The sequence below is a fragment of the Melospiza melodia genome (assembly GCF_035770615.1).
Source record: "Melospiza melodia melodia isolate bMelMel2 chromosome 7 unlocalized genomic scaffold, bMelMel2.pri SUPER_7_unloc_1, whole genome shotgun sequence".
NCBI lineage: Eukaryota > Metazoa > Chordata > Aves > Passeriformes > Passerellidae > Melospiza > Melospiza melodia.
Window position 1 is genome coordinate 4,556,846 of NW_026948497.1, and position 19,493 is coordinate 4,576,338.

The window sequence follows — 19,493 nt, forward strand, 5'->3', positions numbered from 1 at the left end:
CTTTGCCTGAGAACCCCTTCATTTCAAAAATTAATTAATATAATAATAGTCATAATCATCGTCGTTATCATCATCATCATCAAAGAGAGGGGGTTTTCATTTTCCATTTCAGTGGAGGCTCCTGAAATGGGGAGAACTACTGTCGGGCCATGTAAAATAGTTCCGGAAATATGTAGATTAGTTTATGGATATGCATGAGGGTCTATGAATATGCAAGAGGCTGATGTAATTAAAACTAGATTAAGTAAGGGGTGTCCCCGAAAATAACAGGGGGGTCTTGGTGGCCATAACAACCTTTGCTCGAAGGTCCTCTCTCCCCTTACATCAGCCTGTTGCCTATTTATCGACTTTTTGTGTATCCATAAACTACTTTACATATTCCAGGAACAAAATTGGCTTCATCCGGCTTGGGGGTCCCATCCCCCTCTGAGGTAAATTTGGGTTGTCCCATACCCCTCCCAGCTCAGTTTTCGGATCCCATACCCCTCCAAACCTTATTTGGGGGTCCCATTCCCCTCCCAGCTCAATTTGGGGGTCCCGACTCTCTTTTCCCTGCTGTCTCCTTTCCGATCGTTCCCCCAATCCCCTCCTCTGTGTTTGGTTTTGGGTGCTCCAGGCCCCTCCTGCTCCGTTTTGGGGTCCCGACCCCATTTTGGATTAATTTAGGGTCCCCAGCCCATCCTCAGGGTCACCTTCCCCCCCTCCCCAAATTCTGCTGCTGGCAACTGATGAGTCATCAGCGAGACACGCTCTGATTGGCTGGAAATTACCCCGCGCGGTCTCTGAGTATTTACCGCAGTGAGAGGCCTTGGTCTGTGCCCGGCAAGTGATGAGTCAGAGTCGGGCCGAGTGCTGATTGGCTGAAAATCGCTGAGAGGGGCCAGTGCTGTGAGTTTGTGCCCAGCAAGTGGATCGTCATCAGTGCTGCGCGTTCTGATTTGTCGTGATCTGTTTTGGGGTGGGGACGGGAGGAACTGGGGATTCTTGGGGTTTATTTGGGTTTATTTAGGGTTTGTTTGGGGTTATTTATGGACTCCTTGGGGTTTATCTTGGGTTTTACTTGGTTTATTTCTGTTTATTTGATGTAATTTGGAATTATTTGTGTTTATTTGGAAGTATTTGGGTTTGTTTGGGTTTATTTGGGTTTATTTGCAATTATTTGGGGTTCTTGGGAGTTATGTTGGTGTATATGGGATTTTTTTCGGTGTACTTGAAATCATTTGGGGGTTTTTGGATTTAATTTGGTTTTCTTTGTTTTTTTTGGGTTATTTGGATTTGTTTGGGGTTATTTGGGGCATTTTCAGGTATTTGGGATTTTTTGGGGGTTCTTTGGGGTTAATTTCGAGTATTTGGGTGTTATTTGCGTTATTTGGGGTCATGTGGTGTCAAAAAATCCGGGAATGTTTCTCCTTCAAAAGTCGGAAATTTTTCCTTAAAAATCTGAGTTTTTCTCCAAAGAACCGGGAATGTCCCGTAAAAGTCCCGAACTTTTCCCAGCCAATAACAGCGCGCCCCGCCCCAAACCATCCAATCACCGCGGGTCTCCCCTCAGGAACACTGGCCTCCCTGTGCGCCCGATCCAGGCAATCACTGCACGCATCCCCACCGCCCGCCTCTCACGTGGCGAACCAACCAATCACCACGTGCCACCCCTCAGCTACTCCCTCCTCTCTTGAGCTGAACCAAACAATCACCGCGCGTCTCCCCTCGGCAACTCCCTCCTTCTTTGCCCCTATGCAGCCAATCATCGTGCACCGCTCCCGCCCCCCCATGTCAATCACCGTGCCCTCCATGAAACCAACCAATCACCGGGCGTCTCCCTGTCAGCAACTCCTGCCCTCCCTGCGCCGCTCCAGCCAATCAGTGCTGAACCTGAAGCAGCGCCCCCTCACCCCGGGGCCGGGCATGGAGCAGGCGCCCCCTCCCCCCCCTGCCCCCTGAGACCCCCTCAGGGACCCCCGGGAGCCGCCCCTGGCTCGGGCTGATCTTGCGGGAGGCGCTGGACAGAGCGGGGGAGGCGCTGGGAGAGGACGGGGGGCTCCGGGAGCTGCTGAGGAGGCGCAGGGACAGGTGAGGGGTCCTGGAGGGGTCGTGAGGGGAATTTGGGGAGGGGTCTTGAGGATGTTTGGGGGGGATTTGGGGAGGGTCTGGGGGGATCTTGAGAGTGTTTTAGCGGGGTCTGGGGGTGCTGGAGGGGCTATGGGGGGAATTTGGGGAGGGGTCCTCGGGGGGTGTCACGATCGGTCATCACGGACGGGTTTCGTGATGGTTCATGGATTTGATCTCAGGGTGCAAAGAGAACCGACATGGAACAAGGGGGTTTGCAATGATAATCAAAACAAATGCACCTTTATTGAATGACCACAGCAAAACGTGATAGAGGGATTAAGGGAGAGAAAAAGATGGGGGAAGAGAGAGAGACCAAAGAGAGAGAGAGAGAAAGAGAGAGGGGATAGAGCTACCAACCATAGAGACGAAGTCCTTTGGTCCAGTGTGGAGAGTTTAGTTCAAGCATGGCTTAAAGAAAAAGGCCATGAAAGCATACAGTTGAGAGAACAGTAAAAGGTAGTTGCAAAGCAGTTCCAAAAGCAGTTCCCAGGATGATTTCTATAAACAATTAGGCTCTCTCATGTATCACTTTATAAACAATAAGGTTCTCAGACAGTCTTCCCATAACAAGCAAAACACCCTCTCTGGGAAAAGATGGCACCCTGGGAACAGATATGGAAGTTTTGGGAACCTTTCATATCACAGTGGGAACACTGGTTCTGTTTTTAATAAACAATTATAGGTATCGTAAAACAAAAGGAGTGGTTAGAGTTTTCTCTGGTAGCCTATCGTGAACTTGGATTTTGGAATATGCATGAAGTTCATTAACACTATTATTTAAAGTGACAGATCGATCAATAAATCGGAGTTCGATGCATTAAAGGATGGTCGTCTGCCCTTCACTTCAATAAATGGTGACACCCGGACGTGATAGCGAACACCACGAGGATTGCGAACACCACGGGGATTGCGAACACCACGGGAAGTGAGGACTGGTTCAGGTTCCGAAGCAGCCGGAACGGCAAATAAGCGCGAATATACAAAGCGGAGGAAAACGTGCCGAGACCTGCCGTGCCCTGGGCGACCGTATAGACGGGCCTGGCTGATACGTGCGGCCGACGCCTTGAGGAGCTGGAAAGTGCGCACTTATATAGGTATGGAAAGGCAAGCCGCATATGAACTTTTTATTACTTTCTTGTAAAAAAGGCAAATTAAGGGAATAGACTTACAGAAAGAATTACCGGGTCTTTTGGCTTATGGTCTGGAAAGGGGAATCTTTGTAAATCCCCACACAGTTCACGAATTGTCGGAAAGGCGTAAATTTGGTGATATATTATGGCAGGCTACGTTAGACGATGATAAAACTGCTAAAAAGTGGGGTAAATTATGGCGGGTTGTTAATACCGAACTGGTGCAGTTTCAGGCTGAAAAAAGGGCTGCCCACCAGGCTACTGCCACTCATGATCGTAACAAAGAGTACAGTCAAGACAGGGAGTTTGATACGGAGTCGGGAACTCCTCTCGGCCTCACTACAAGGACAGTTTTATTACCAGCCTCACCAACTCCCTCTGCGAGCCAGGCTGCGAGCCAGGCTGCAAGCCAGGCTATAAGCCAGGCACCGCAGAGCGCTGCATTACCCGCTTCGCCGCCTCCTTTAACGAGCCAGCCCCCCTTAAGGAGCAAAGCTCCGCAGGGTGCTTTATTGCCCGCTTTGCTGCAGGCTACACGGAGCACCTCCGAGGCTCCCGTATCTGCTGTATCGCAGCAGCCGGGGCCAAAAACGCATACTCCATTCCCGAAAAGCAATCACTCGATCCCTGGGTCGGAAAACGATCTAGCGGTGACGATTGTGAGGGATAGACGAGATGCATGGGCTGCCCTGGCCAAAGATGCCGTGGAAAAGGGAGATCAAGAGCTGATTAGCACAGCTATCGAACTGGCTTGTCCGGTTGTTTTCACTCCTCAGGCCGGGGCCGGGGGCATACAGGCGACAATCACTGCTCTTGACTGGAAGATGTTATCTCAATTGTGAGCTACTGTTAGTCAGTTTGGCTTTAAAAGCAAACCAGCCTAACAAATGCTCAACTATATTTTTGACACCAGCATCCTTCTCATTAATGATTGTCGTGGCACAGCTAAATTAATCTTTACCCAACATCAACAATTGCTGTTTAATGCTCATTGGCAAGCGCTCATTAACGAGTGCGTGGCAGTACAAAGGCAGCAGGGTGACGCCCTCCATGGCGTCACTGTTAGTGTGCTTATGGGTCTGGGGCCTTTCTTTCGTACTGAGGCACAAGCCTTAATAGGTCAGGAGAAGTGCCAAGAGGCAATGAGGTTAGTCAGACTCGCGATGGAAAGGGTAAAGGAACCAGAAGGGATACCTGTATATATAGGAATCAAGCAAGGCAGAGAGGAATCATTTGGCTCTTTTATTGATAAGGCTGCTGCAGCAATTGAAAGAGCTGGGGTGCCAGAATATCTTAGGGGGGTATTACTCAAGGAGTGTGCTCTCCAAAATTGTAATTCTACTACTAGGAGAGTACTTAACACCCTAGGTGCCAATTGGACTATAGAAGAGGCATTAGAGAGGATGGCCCTCATACCTACGGGACAGCAGGCTTTTGTGGTAGATGCGATCAAACAGTCAGGAATAGGCTTGCAAGAACAGGCAAAGTCCTCTCAGAGTCAGGTTATTAGCCGCTCCTGCACCTCTCCAAGCGTCAGCTGCATTTGCAGCATCAAATAATTGGGGCCAAAAATGCCGCTCGGACAACCAGGCACCAACGGAGGTCATCGCTGCAGTATCGGCACCCTCTCCTGTCTCCAACCCGACACCACAGGGAGCCGCCGCGGGGGCACTGGGACCGCCGCAGAGGGAGTGACCCGCAGCGTGGAGCGGGAGGGGGGCCCGTCCACTCCGCAAGCGGCAACCAGAGTGCTTTCCCAGCGCCAGAACTTGTTTCTCCGCCCCGCAGCTGGTAAAGAGCCTCGGTTTTGGACCTAACAGTCTAATGGATGCTTTGGTTTTGGACCTAACAGCCTAATGGATGTGACCTTTTGTCAACGGGGGAGGGGATCCCTGCTGAAATTGAGAAACCAGTGATGGTAAACAAGCGAAGTTAAAGGAACTTTTGTTCTTCCTGGCAGAGACTAGTTTTGTGGGTTGACAGCCTTTATCCCAATATCATGTGTTGTGTCTGGCAGCTGTGCCTTTTCTCTCTTCCTCCCCCCCGGCCGTCTTGCTGCGGCGGGGCGGGGAAGAGAGGGGGGGAGTGTTTGACCAGGCCTCTTTTTGCTTTTGGCTTTTGGCTGCTTGGCTTGGCTAGCCGCTTTGCTTGCTTGCTTTCTGCTTTTTGCGCTGTTCTTTTTTCCTTTTCTTTTGCTCCCTCTTTCTTACCCTCCCCTGAAGATACTGGACCGGCTCCGGATCTGACCTGAGACGTCCAGGACACCTGGAGTTTGCAAGAGAAGCTTGACACCCTGACAACACAGTCTGTTTTCTTTTCTTTTCTTGTGTTGGGGAGTGTTCTTTTGTTACTTGTAAATAAATAGGTTTTGTTTGTTTGGCACAGCTGCCAGACACAACACACGATATTGGGATAAAGGCTGTCAACCCACGACAACTATGAAACAGGAATCAGCGTACTGTATGCATGGGTCAAATTTTGGCCGGTTTGGCTCGGCATTGGTTATGCTGTCAGAATCACCTGCATTGACATAGACTTTAACATCAGAAGCCCGGATAGCTCAGTCGGTAGAGCATCAGACTCTAAAATTATATTTTGAAAGATTTAAAAATGTTAAGATGTGTTGGACTGATTGTATGAGTGAGATGTTGTGAGTGTGCTTTTTGATATAGAAATGCTATAGCAAACACGTGAAGAAAGTTATTTTAACTTAATATTTTAGAATCAGGCCTGTAAGTAAGTTATAGTAAATGCTATATATTATTTCTATAGTAAGTTTATCTGTTATTAAGTAGTTTAAGTTAAATTATCTATTGAGTGCCGTTAAATGCTAAATACTATTAAGGTTAAATTTGTTAAGTTTATTTTCTGTTAAGTTCGAGGTCTGTTAAGTTTAAATTGTATTTAGGTTTAAGTTATGTAGGATTTGAAGCCAGTTAAGTTCTGTTGATTTGAAAATAAGTCTGCTAAGTTAAGTATTTTAAGTGCTTCAAGTGCATACTACTTTCTCACCACTCCAAATCAACAAAGGACTGAGAATCGCCCAGCTGATGCCATTTGAGCCAAATGACTAAAGGATTACAGACTGTAAAACTGATTTTGAACTTTTCTGGGAAACCCAAGAAAGGGGTGGATGTGAAAATCTCAAGGACCGTCTGGAGAAGAAGCTGCTCCTGATCCTGCGACCACTACTGCTTCAACTGAAGGGACACTCGAAGGCGATCGACAGGGCCATAACACACCATTGCCGGACAACCAGGGAACTGATTGACATTATTGAATCATTATCATCTTTCCATATAAAAGGACCAGCAAAAGAGAACTGCCTTGAATGTCACAGCCCCAATTGTGCTGCTTGGGTTGCACTGTGTTGTGGGGGTTGTGATAAGACCTTTTGGGTGGATCAGTTGTCACTTTTTCATTTATGGTGTAATACCTGTAATTATAGACTTACCTGGGAACATAATTGGGAGTGGGCACTACGGAATGAGACAGGGCTAAATACTGCCTCAGCTTTAGACCTTTATGAATCTCATGAGCAGAAAATCTTGGCCTATTATCGGTGGGAGATACAGTATATTTTGAAAAGGGTTAAAGCTCAAAGTGCATAATATATAGTCTCTGTAAGGTGTAGAAAACTGGTACCTTTGACACAACATTCTGTTGTAGGGCCTATAAGAGGAGATCCCAATCAGGCATTAGATAACTGCATTAGAAGGTTACAAAGGTGTGGTCTTCAGGTATCGGGAACAGCAAGGTTAAAAACTGATAAGAAAAAGAAGGTCAAAGTAGAAACAGAAAAATGAGGTTTACTTTTGTTATATTGCTTGGTGTAGTGGTAGCTGAAGAATTAAGGGTAACACATTTTAGTCAACCTAGAGATAATGTATGGATAACACTTGCTAGACAGATTAATCAGTCATCGCTTTGTCTCAGCCTTGGAGGAGTTACTAATCCATTTCGAACGTGTTTGGTAGGGCTTCCAGTATGGTCTCCTCAAGAATTCTGCAGTCTTATTAATAACCGTGCCTTATGTATGCGCAATATGGTAAATATTAAATTGCCCGCACAAAAAGGGTATACTGCCAGTCAGAGTGACGGCTACCGCCAATGCCTGCTAATTCAATCACTTAATACTCCTTTGCATTCCCCACCTGAGGAGTTAGTTCTTTTCGGAAGTGCAAATGCTAGCATGACAAGCACTTCCAAAGGTGGGTGGTTCAGCTTTGATTACTCTAATTCTCAAAAGATGAATCAACATAAACAGACATGGGCTACTCTGGATTCATCTCTAAGCCCCAGACATAGTGTCCAAACAGCTTTATAACCAATGTAAAGGCTCTAGTATCATGACACCTAAGAAATTACCCACAGGGATATTTCTAATTTGCGGAGATAGAGCCTGGAATGGAATACCAGCCCAGCCGCAGGGTGGACCTTGTTATTTAGGCAAGTTATCATTAGTCCACCCTAATATATCTGTGTTAATGCAACCAAGTCATAAGACAAGCAGGCAAAGGCGCAGCTTACATAACTTAGATTGTAGTCAAATAGGAGATCCATGGTTCTGGAGTAAATTTAAACAAGTGATGGTTTCAGTTCTCCTACCATGCGGTGCTGCAAGCAAAGCAATGACTTTAGCAAAGCAAACAGGGTGTTGGGCTAAGGGTGAATTGAATAAGACATCACAGATATTAGATATGTTAACTGCAGATGTACAGAGTGTTAATCACACTGTTTTACAAAATAGAGCTGCCATAGATTTTTTATTGCTAGCACAAGGCCATGGGTGTGAAGAGTTTGAAGGGATGTGTTGCATGAATTTATCTGATCATTCTGTATCTATTCATGCTAAGATAAAAGAGCTACGGCTAGGGCTTAACAGCCTTAAGGAAGAAGAAGGATTGGGAATTGATGAGTGGCTTAAAAGTTTAGGATTGGGACCATGGCTAAGAAACCATGTAATATATGCTATAGGGATATTAGGTGTACTCTTATTGCTTTTACTTATTTTACCTTGTTTCTGTAGTTGTATCCAAAAAATGGTTAGTAGGATGATAAAGAAAACCTGGCAAACTAACCTCCTTTCTCCAAAAGAAAAAGACAGGGGAGATGTGGAGAGTTTAGTTCAAGCATGGCTTAAAGAAAAAGGCCATGAAAGCATACAGTTGAGAGAACAGTAAAAGGTAGTTGCAAAGCAGTTCCAAAAGCAGTTCCCAGGATGATTTCTATAAACAATTAGGCTCTCTCATGTATCACTTTATAAACAATAAGGTTCTCAGACAGTCTTCCCATAACAAGCAAAACACCCTCTCTGGGAAAAGATGGCACCCTGGGAACAGATATGGAAGTTTTGGGAACCTTTCATATCACAGTGGGAACACTGGTTCTGTTTTTAATAAACAATTATAGGTATCGTAAAACAAAAGGAGTGGTTAGAGCTTTCTCTGGTAGCCTATCGTGAACTTGGATTTTGGAATATGCATGAAGTTCATTAACACTATTATTTAAAGTGACAGATCGATCAATAAATCGGAGTTCGATGCATTAAAGGATGGTAGTCTCCCCTTCACTTCCATAGTCCAGTCCAGTCGAGGATCCACTGTTATGTCGGGGAGATCTCGAAGTCTCTCGCTAACTCAGAGGTTTTTATTATGATAACTCCATTGGAAATTGCGAGGCAGGAGGATACAGATACAATAAGGAATAGATGTAACAGGTAGTTCATGCTCTCGGCAGTAAACGAGAGCCATTGTCTTCTTGGTCCAGCGGTCACAACCTGCAGGCAAACATCTCGCTTTGGTCAGCTTGCCTCCCCCACAGACCTGCCCCGGGCTGGGGGTTTCAGTCCCAGTCCTTGGAAGGAGCAGAGGGGCCTTTCCACATGGGGGTTCCATGTCTCAGTCCTTGGTGGAGAGGCTCCTTCCATCTCAGTCTGTCTGTCACGGTGGTTGTGAAACAGGTGAGGGTCTTCTGTGGGGGGACCACCTGAAACTCAGGAGAAGTCCAGCCAGGCCGAGAGGTGGGACAGCTTCCAAGGCTGTTGTTGCAAAAAGGGCACGGTGCCCCCTTCTTCTTCTCCTTGGGCTCAGTGTAGCACACAGCAAACAACACCTGTGAGAACAATGGCTTAGCACTGTGCTCTCAGGTCTCAGGCACATGACTTTCTCCCTTGGAGCCAGAGATTTAAGACAGGGGCGTCTTCTCTTCAGTGGTCCCCCAATGACGATTGTGAGGCAGATGAGGGAAAATTCGGACAGACTCTCACACGACCCTGTGACTCACGATTGCCTTGAGGGATCGTCATCAGCAGAACTCTGGAGCATCATTGATGAGTCTGCAGAACTCGCCGTACATTGGTAGTATAACCCGGAAAAATAGGGATGATAGAAAGATAGGAAAAAGAGAGTGAGAGATGGAAAAGAAAGGATAGGAGAAGGAGGGGGAAAGGGAAACAATAAACAAACATAATATTGATTATCATAACAATTTTCACAAATGGTTGATTAATTAAAACAATATTACTTTTAAAACAATATTTAAAGGGTTAAAACCAGTCACAAATAATCAAAAGCAAAAGCAATCAACACATATTAATACAAGCATTAACTTTAAAAAGTTATTTTCTAAAACAATTCACTAAAAATCGAACGTAATTTCCACAAAATCATAAATGGAAATCAAGGATTATTCCAAAACACATAGGCTTTATTCATAATTGCCTTGTGTCAAATATCATGGGGATGTCCACAGTGTAGAGTACATCAGCCAAGTTGTGTGCATTAACTATAGACATCAAACTTGTCATGCTCCAATTAATAATGAATAGGACTACTGATAAAATAAAACCAAACAGAATTAGTATCAAAAGGATAACAATGGGATGACAGTGTTCAGGACACCCATGCGTCCTAGGGTGACGTTACGATGCTTGTATCCCCATTCATATGTTCTGTGCCTTTAAGACTGTCTCTGTAGTGTGAAAGTTTTGTTTGGGTTTTTCTTATCAAGGACACGGAGACGGGGCAGTGCACAGTTCTGCTTTTGCCTTTTTGCTTTGCTCTCTCCCTCTCTCTCTGGCTCTTACTTCTGCTTCACTTCTGCTTGCTTTTGCTCCTGCTCATTAGCTAGTTTAACTAAACAGTCCAAATTCCTTCCTGGACTGTTTCTCCTTTCGTTTTTTCAACCTTCTTGAACCTGCTCCAGACTGGGACCTGGGAACACCGAGAGTTTGCACCTTGTGGCTGCAGCAGCTGCCCCAGCGCCGGAGGGACTGAGAACAGAGCGACCACCCCCGAGAGAGACTTTCTGAATTTGTCACCTTTTTCAGAGCGGTGTCATCCGGTATTGTTCATTCTGTGTGCTGGGGGTGCTGTGCCTGTTAAATAAACAGGTTCTTTCCACTTCTTTCTGAGGAATCCTTCCCAAACCGGTTGCGGGGAGGGGCTGTGTGGGTTTGCTTTCTGGAGGGGCCCCCATTGGAGATTCTCTACCAAATTTACCCTAAACCAGGACAAAATTTGGCGCCCAATACGTGGGGCTCGAGAGAGAGTGGAAAAACCCTGTTTTGAGTGCATTTTGGTTGCCATTACTCTGTGTTTGTATAAAGCAGCTAATAGCCATGCTTTTTGAATTCATAATGTCTGTTGGGGTGAAGGCTTGCATGCATTTCTGGTCCCTAAGGTTTTTTGAGACTTTAATACCTCTGTGGACCCTAGGTTTATTTTCTTACCCAGAAATAGCTTTAGTATTGTCCCTAATATGTAGTTTTTATAGCAGAGGGACAGTGACCAGAATCGCTATCCTGCTGGGCTTGGTGGTAATGATGTGTAAAAAGTTTATAAACATGCTGGGGTCTGCTCCAGGTATAAATGGTTCATGGCTATGGTTATGCATCCAGTTTGTTAGAGGAGGAGCAGCAGGGGATCAGGCATTTCAGCCTTTGCTTTCCTTCTTCTATGAATCTGTTGCATCACTATTGAAGGATGTTCAGTTTCCCCTGAACGTTAAAGAAACCATCTTTCTGGTATTCAATCTGGTAACCTTCCTCTATACAGTCTGCTGCTTCTCTAGGATGAGGGCTGAGATTTCTAGACGGGCTGATGAGACCCCTGACTCAGGAGTAGACCCCAGTGTGGAAAATCCTAAGTGGTGTGGGAAATGGGAGGATATGGGCCAAATCCTGAAAGAATTCTCTGACCCTACAGTTTGGGATTTTCCCCATGAGCAAATTCAGAACCCAGCTGATGTGGGGAAATATCTGAAAGAGAAGTACCAGGATGAGCCTAAGGAGAGGAAGGTCATTGCAGTGAGCTGGGCCCTGGCTTGTGCTCATCGCTCACTGCTAGATCCTGTCGGGCAGCAGACAGAGGCAGGGGGGCAGGGAGATAAATCAGCAGCTATCCCGGTGACTCAGGCTGCAGCCAACAGCCCAGGCTCGAAGCCAGCAGCCAAACCAGATAGTGAGCCTAAGCCAGCAGCTAAACCAGAAAATAAGCCTCAACCAATGGCTGTTGCTGCCAGTACTAGAAGTGACAAATGCACGGACAAGACCAGTCGACCAGTGGATGATGTGGATGATGATGATGAAGGAGTAGGAACCTCAATGCCTCCCCTCATAAAATCAGGAGTCAAAGCAACGGGTGCAAGATCAGATGCAAATATTGAGTCCTTTTCCCTGAAGGACCTTCGTGGCTTATGGAAGGATTACATGTGGGGACAGGGTCTGTTTCTATTGCTAGTGTGACAGGGGCATCACAGGATTTTACTTTGGTGGAAGCTGAGGTGAGCCTGACTGGAAATGAGTGGAAGAAACACCCTATTGTGACAGGCCTAGAAGCCCCATGCATTTTAGGTATAGACTTCCTCCAAAGTGGCTATTTCAAAGAGCCAAAGGGACTCAGATGGGCATTTGGAATAGCTGCTGTAGAGACAGAGGGTGTCAAGCAGTTGAACAGCTTGCCTGGATTGTCAGAAAACCCATCTGCAGTAGGACTTCTGAAGGGAGAAGAGAAACAGGTGCCAATTGCCACTTCCATAGTGCATCGACGACAGTATAGAACCACTCGAGATGCTGTGATCCCCATCCAAAAGATGATCCAAGAGCTGGAGAGCCAAGGTGTGGTCAGCAAGACCCACTCACCCTTCAACAGCCCCATTTGGCCTGTGCAAAAATCTGAAGGAGAATGGAGATTGACTGTGGACTATCGTGCATTGGATGAAGTGACTCCCCCACTGAGCGCTGCTGTGCCAGACAAATTCAAGCTCCAGTTCGAGCTGGAGTCCAAGGTAGCAAAGTGCTTTGCCACTATAGACATTGCCAATGCATTTTTCTCCATTCCTCTGGCAGCAGAATGCAGGCCGCAGTTTGCTTTCACATGGAGGGGAGTGCAGTACACCTGGAACCGACTGCCCCAGGGGTGGAAGCACAGCCCCACCATCTGCCATGGACTGATCCAGGCTGCACTAGAAAGGGGAGAGGCTCCAGAACATCTGCAGTATATTGATGACATCATTGTGTGAGGGGAACACAGCTGCAGAAGTGTTTGAGAAAGGGAAGGAAATCATCCAAATCCTCCTGGGAGCTGGTTTTGCCATTAAAAAGTCAAGGTAAAGGGACCAGCTCGTGAGATTCAGTTCCTGGGAGGGAAGTGGCAAGATGGACTGTAGTAAACCCCATACATTTAGCAAAAGCACCGTGGAGAATCTACCAAAAGGAATGCTGACACAGCAGCAAGGAAGCTTCCTGACTCCATGGACATCTGCCCTATAACCTGTCTCTATAACCATGTAAGGCAATGCCATGGTAGCCTTTACCTGTCAGTCATTTTATGGTCCCCCTAATCCCTTGCCATTGGTCAAGTTGGGATGCTTGCCAAGCCTATAAAAGTAGCATACTGTACCTACTAGCTCAGAAGAAGAAGAGCTGAGACCCTTCGCGGACCCCCAAATAAAGCCTTCTCTGTGGAACAGCTTCTGCCTTCTCCTTCTCCTCTCTCCATCTGCTGCTGCCTGAAGCCCGGGGCTCCACTACCCAGCAAGCAAAGAGCTGAGGTCCTAAGAGCTGCTAATTACTATAGAGCTGAATATCACCAGGCTTGCTAGAAAGGTAGCCCCGCGGCATTGGCCTGAGCTGGCTTCGGCCACCCGGTCCCTCCTCAGGGACTGAGATCCTGAGCACCAAGGCTCTGCTTCATGATAAGGCTGATCAGAGGCCTTATTAATGGACGGCATCAGATTCCTACAGACGTAATTCCTACAGATCACAGCAATGTATCCACCCACCAATAAGAAAGAAACACAAGCTTTCCTAGGTGCCATAGGCTTTTGGAGAATGCACATTCCTGAGTACAGTCAGATGGTGAGCCCTCTTTACCTGGTCACCTGCAAGAAGAATGACTTCCACTGGGGCCCTGAGCAGCAACAAGCCTTTGCCCAGATCAAGCAGGAGATTGTTCATGCAGTTGCCCTTGGCCCAGTCAGGACAGGACAAGAGGTGAAGAACGTGCTCTACTCTGCAGCCGGGAACCATGGCTTGTCCTGGAGCCTTTGGCAGAAGGTGCCTGGGGAGACTCGAGGCCGACCACTGGGATTTTGGAGTCGAAGCTACAGAGGGTGAGAAGCTAACTACACTCCCACAGAGAAGGAAATCTTGGCTGCCTATGAAGGAGTCCAGGCTGCCTCAGAGGTGACTGGCATGGAAGCACAACTCCTCCTGGCACCCCGACTACCGGTGCTGGGGTCGATGTTCAAAGGAAAGGTTCCCACCCCCCACCACACCACTGACACTACATGGAGTAAACGGATTGCTCTTATCCCACAATGTGCCCGTACTGGAAACCTGAATCGCCCTGGGATTTTGGAGATAATTACAAACTGGCTGGAAGGTGAGAACTTTGGTCTTACTGATGAAGAGCAACAAGAACCAGTGACATGGGCTGAAGAGGCTCCTCCCCATAACCAACTGCCCCCAGAGGAAACACGCTACGCTCTTTCCATTGACGGTTCCTGTCACATCGCAGGGATGGACCAGAAGTGGAAAGCAGCCATATGGAGCCCCACACGACAGGTGGCAGAGGCTACTGAAGGAGAAGGTGGATCAAGTCAACTTACAGAACTCAAAGCTGTTCAGCTGGGCCTGGACATTGCTAAGGGAGAGAAATGGCCAAAGCTCTACCTCTACACTGATTCATGGATGGTAGCCAATGCTCTGTGGGGATGGCTGGAGAGGTGGAAAAAGGCCAACTGGCAGCGTAGGTGTCACGGTTTGATGCTGGCACAATGCCAGTGTCCCCATGAAAATATATGCTCCCTGGTGTCTGCTGTGAGATGTGACCAGGAATAAGCAAAGCAGGCCCCCACTTAGAAATAAAGAAAAGAAACCTTTATTAACTAAACTACAACTCTAAGTAACAAGAAACACACAGGGAAAATGAAAACTTTCCAAAAACAAAAACATTTCCTCCCCCCCCACCACCAAATTTCTGATACATCTGTTCCCCAAATCACCAACTCTCGGTCCATCACCACGCTTTAGGTAATCAATTCTCAGTTCATCAAGAGGGGAGGAGTCCTTCTTGTGCCATGGGCTTCCCCAGAAAACACCGCTGAAACCTTGTGTGTTTCCACGTCACTCGTGGCACCGCCCGGAGAACATCTGCCATTGTGACATCTTCCTTCCATGTCCAGTGCTCTCACCACTGCACATGGACCAGAGCTGCTTCTAGGGTTGTCCTTTTAAGGATGCTTTGTCCCTTTCCAAAAAGGGCACAGTCCCACCTTTGGGACACCTGTGCCCCCCAAATTTCACCCCCTGGGGCCCAGGGGTACCAACACTGAACCCTCTTGGCTCTGAGCCATTGCCTCCCCTGGATGCAGTCTCTGTGTCACAGGAAACATGGTTCTGTTGGCCATACAGGGAAAGTCCACCTAAGGCCACTCCATCATCTCTTCCCACCTAAGATTCTTCTCTACTCTCCCAACATCTTTCACTTGCCCAGACCTTCACACTTGCACATTTCCTTCCTCCGTTTCATCTCTTATCTCTCTTCTAGGAAAGGTTAATGTTCTGCAAAGTTTTCCTTGTCCGAAAAAGGGTTAAAAGCTCGGGCTCTACCCGCCCAAAGCTCCCACAGCTGCCGGACCCTTCTCCGCCAGCCGGGCTGTGCTGCCAGCACAGGATATCAAATTTCACGGTGGCACAGGCGCTCCTTCTCTCTCTGTCTCCTGGGGGGAGGTGTGGCTGCCTGATGCCTCTCGGTGCTCTTCCACCCTTCCATCCTCCGGCCAGGCCTACCTCACCCAGCCCCAAACCAACCAGGAGCTGGGCAGGGGAGGCCCGACCTGCTTCCCTCGCTGGAACCCAAGAGATCTTCCCCCGGGAGTGCTCTGCTTTTTAACCCCTGAGTTCTCAGAGGCGTATCCAATGTCCCCAGTGGCCAAACCAGGTGCCAGTATTCAAATGTGAGCACCTATTGGCCTGACCACTTCATATCCCAGAAAACTAACTTCCTCTCAAATCACGACATCTATATAATCTCAGTCCAGTTTATCCCAGTCTATAGGAACCCAGTCCATTTGATCCCAATCCAAATTTGATCCCAGTCCATATTTCATCCTAGTCCATCTTTGATCCCAGTCCATAAAATCTGTCATATTTGATCCAGGTCATATTTGATCCCAGTCCAAAGTTGATCCCAGTCTAAAGTTGATCCCATTCCTGATTTGATCCCAGTCCATAGTTGATTTTAGTCCATATTTGATCCCAGTCCATTTTTTATCCCAATTCATATTTGATCCCAGCCCGTATTTGATCCAGTCTGTATAAGCTCAGTCCAGTTTATCTCACACTGTAGGATTCCAATCAATAGTTGATCCCAGTCCCTATTCGATCCCAGTCCCTATTTGATCCCAGTCCCTATTTGATCCCAGTCCCTGTTTGATCCTAGTCCATATTTGATCCCAACCCCTATTTGATCCCAGTCTATGTTTGATGCCAGTCCGTGTTGCCCTGCACACATTCCAAAAGTCTGCAATTCCAGCTTCCAGCCAGGAAAAGATGTTCCTGCCCTTGAAGGGAAATGGAGCAAAATCCTACAGAGACATTTCCCTGCCAGCCTTCAGGACTTCAGCTCCTGGGACTGGGAATTAAAATAACAATTGGGAAATAAAATAATAACTTATCAGGGGAGGGTCTGTGGGAACATCTAAATCAGGGCAGGGGTCAATTAAATCAAGCAAGGGGACAGCTAAATCAGGGCAGGGGTCAATTAAATCAGGGGAAGGGGAATTAAAACAGGGAAAGGCTAAATTAAATCAGGGGAGGGGTCAATTCAGGGGAGGGTCTTTGGTGGCAGGGGTCAATTAAATCAGGGGAGGGGTCAATTTAACCAGAGGAGGGTCTTTGGTGGTCACTGGGGCAATAAATCGGGGAGGGTATTGGGTGGTCCCTGAAGCAATTAAATATAGGGAGGGTCTCTGGTGGTGCCTGGGTCAATTAAATCAGGGCAGGGTCTCTGGTGGTCCGTGGATCCAGGGAGACACTGAGTGAGAAACAGAGCAGGCAAAGAGAGGCAGGAGAGAAAAGGGGACACCAAGACAATGAGCTGAGAAGGCGGCACTCTGCAAACAGAACTGCAACAGACTGAACATGAACGGGAGAGAAATCAGTAAGTCTCAGAGTTTTATTTGCTGTCAAACACATCCCACACACCCAGCCCCACACAATCTCCATCCCACCGCTCTAATTGAGACCCCACGACTCTAAATCATTTCCCAACCTCATCTCAGCCTGGTGGTTGCGGAATTGAGTGAGTTTGGCATGGGATTGAGTTTTTTGAGGTGGGATTGAGCTCTTTTTGGGGTAAGATTGAGCTGTTTTCACTGGGATTTGAGTGGTTTGGAGGTGACGGATCCATTCCTCTTGGCTTTTGCAGTGCAAAGAGATGGAGAATAGAGAAAAATTAAGGTGAAATTAAAAGGAGAAGCAGCCAGGTGTGTTCTCAACATGGATCACAGGGAATGTGGCTCACATGGGCTGTGCCCAAAGTGCCTCCTCCAGTGGGGGATGGAGCTGGAGCAGCGCACGAAGCTCTGCCCGCACACGGGGCACTCACAGGGCTTCCCTTAGTGGTGCCTCCGTTGGTGTTGGGTCAAGCTAGAGCTGCTGGAGAAGCTCTTCCCACACTGGGGACACTCGTAGGGCCTCTCCCCAGTGTGGATGCGCCGGTGAGTGACGAGGTTGCAGTTGTACTTGAATCCCTTCCCACAGTTGGGACAGCGGAAGGGCCTGTCCTCTGTGTGAATCCGATAGTGCCGGAGGAGAATGGAGCTGGTCTTAAACCTCTTCCCACACTTGGAACATGCATGGGGCCTCTCCCCAGTGTGGGTCCTCTGGTGCGTGATCAGGCCGGAGCTCTGGCTGAAGCACATCCCACACTCGGAGCACTTGTACGGCCTTTCTCCAGTGTGGGTCCTCTGGTGGTTGATCAGGTGGGAACTCTGGCTGAAGCTCTTCCCACACTCCCCACACTCGTAGGGCCTCTCCCCAGTGTGGATCCGCTGGTGCCTGATCAGCCTGGAGCTCACACTGAAGCTCTTCCCACACTCCCCACAGTCGTAGGGCTGTTCCCCAGTGTGGATCCTCTGGTGCCTGATCAGGTTTGAGATCCACCTGAAGCTCTTCCCACACTCCACGCACGTGTGGGGCTTCTCCCCATCATGGAGCTGCTCATGGAGCACCAGCTCCGAGCTCTGGCTCCATCTCCGGCCGCCTTCCCGGCCCAGGCTGGCTCTTTCCCCGTCAGATCCCTGCCAGCTGCATTTGCAGCCTCTCCTCGTGTGGCATCTCCGGGGCTTTTCCTCCCTGTTGGCTTCCTGTGCTGTGGAGCCGCTCAAAACGGCCTCTTCCACCAGCTTCTGCCGCGGGCATTTGTCCTCCCTGCTCTCCATGCTCAGCTCCTGCTCTGGGGGAGGAAGGACAAGGACAGGATGGGATTTGCCTCCATGCCTCAGGCAAGGGCAAGGAGATCCCCCCAGGGCTGAGCTGCAGCCCAGGCTGTGCTGGGCTGGGAGATGGAGCAGCACAGAGGGGAAAGGGGCACTGACTTCCTCCTCACCTGCCTCAGTGTCCCGGGGCATCTTCCTCATCCTCACAGCCTCCCAGGCCTTGGCAATGGGAAATCCTGGTTTGGGGAAAACAAGGGATGAGCGTGCTTGTAGGAGCATCGGGGGGTAGGACGGTCGGGACAGACGGAGACGAGAGATCTCTGCAGCCAGGTCGTGGAACTTGTGGTTTATTGCAAAAGGCCTGGATGCAGGGCCCTGCTGGGAGCTGCCAGGCACATCTCAGAGCAGGCCCGAGAGAAGAGACAGGTAGAGAGGGTGAGAGGGTACGAGCGTAAGAGTGGAAGAGCATAAGAGAGTAAGGTTCCCATTACAATACAATAAATCTTCTTCTGTGTTGAATATTCTATTTCTCACTAACCAATCTAGTACAAGATACAAATCCTAGAGCATTTACATACAGCCTGTAAAAATCATCACATCACCATACTGTATTACATTTTAAACCCTAAAAACTCCTCTTTGGACCCCTCCTGCTGAGCTAGTGGTCTCTGCTCTGACCCTTGGATCTGACTGCAAGCAGAGGGGATTGTTTCATCAAAATGGGGATTACCTTCAGTTGGGCCACACCATTGTTTTCCAGTTGTTCACTAACTGAGGTATCTGTGGTAGCTAGGGAAGAGGCGCTGTGGAAGAAACTCGCGATGTCACAGAAAGCCAGGACCCTCTGTTTCCCATAGATAAGACCCTCAGTTACTCGTAGATAAGAAACTAACATAAGAATGTGGCCCCACCAACAATAAGAGTGCTGCCCCACTAACAGTAAAGTCAGCAACTCTCCACTCCTTACCCAGTACTTTTCCATTCCCTACTAACCATAGATAAGAAAGACAAACCCCTTTTTGACGTAGAGACCCCTAAGACTATAAGACCCCATGAGAAGAAGTAATAAACGCCTTTTGACCATCCACCACATTAGTGTCTGCGTATGTCATTAGCCCGAATGGCCCTAGAGAGTAAGCTGTCAAGCTGTACCTCAGAACCAAGTCGCCTGCCTTAATCTAGAAAGCAACAGGTATCTCAGAGCTTGCTTTCATTTTAATCTTCCTTATACTTTTTATGTTCACAAAATCTTTTGCCAGACAATCGTATTTATAAGGCTTTACTGTTTCATCTTCCCCAACACACATT

The 19,493-nt window shown here is 48.0% G+C and overlaps 1 pseudogene; it reads right to left on the reverse strand.

Moving 5' to 3' along the window:
- Positions 1-17,790, reverse strand: part of LOC134432727 (zinc finger protein 850-like) — a 109,220-nt pseudogene extending 91,430 nt beyond the window's left edge.
- Positions 17,791-19,493: the final 1,703 nt, after the last annotated feature.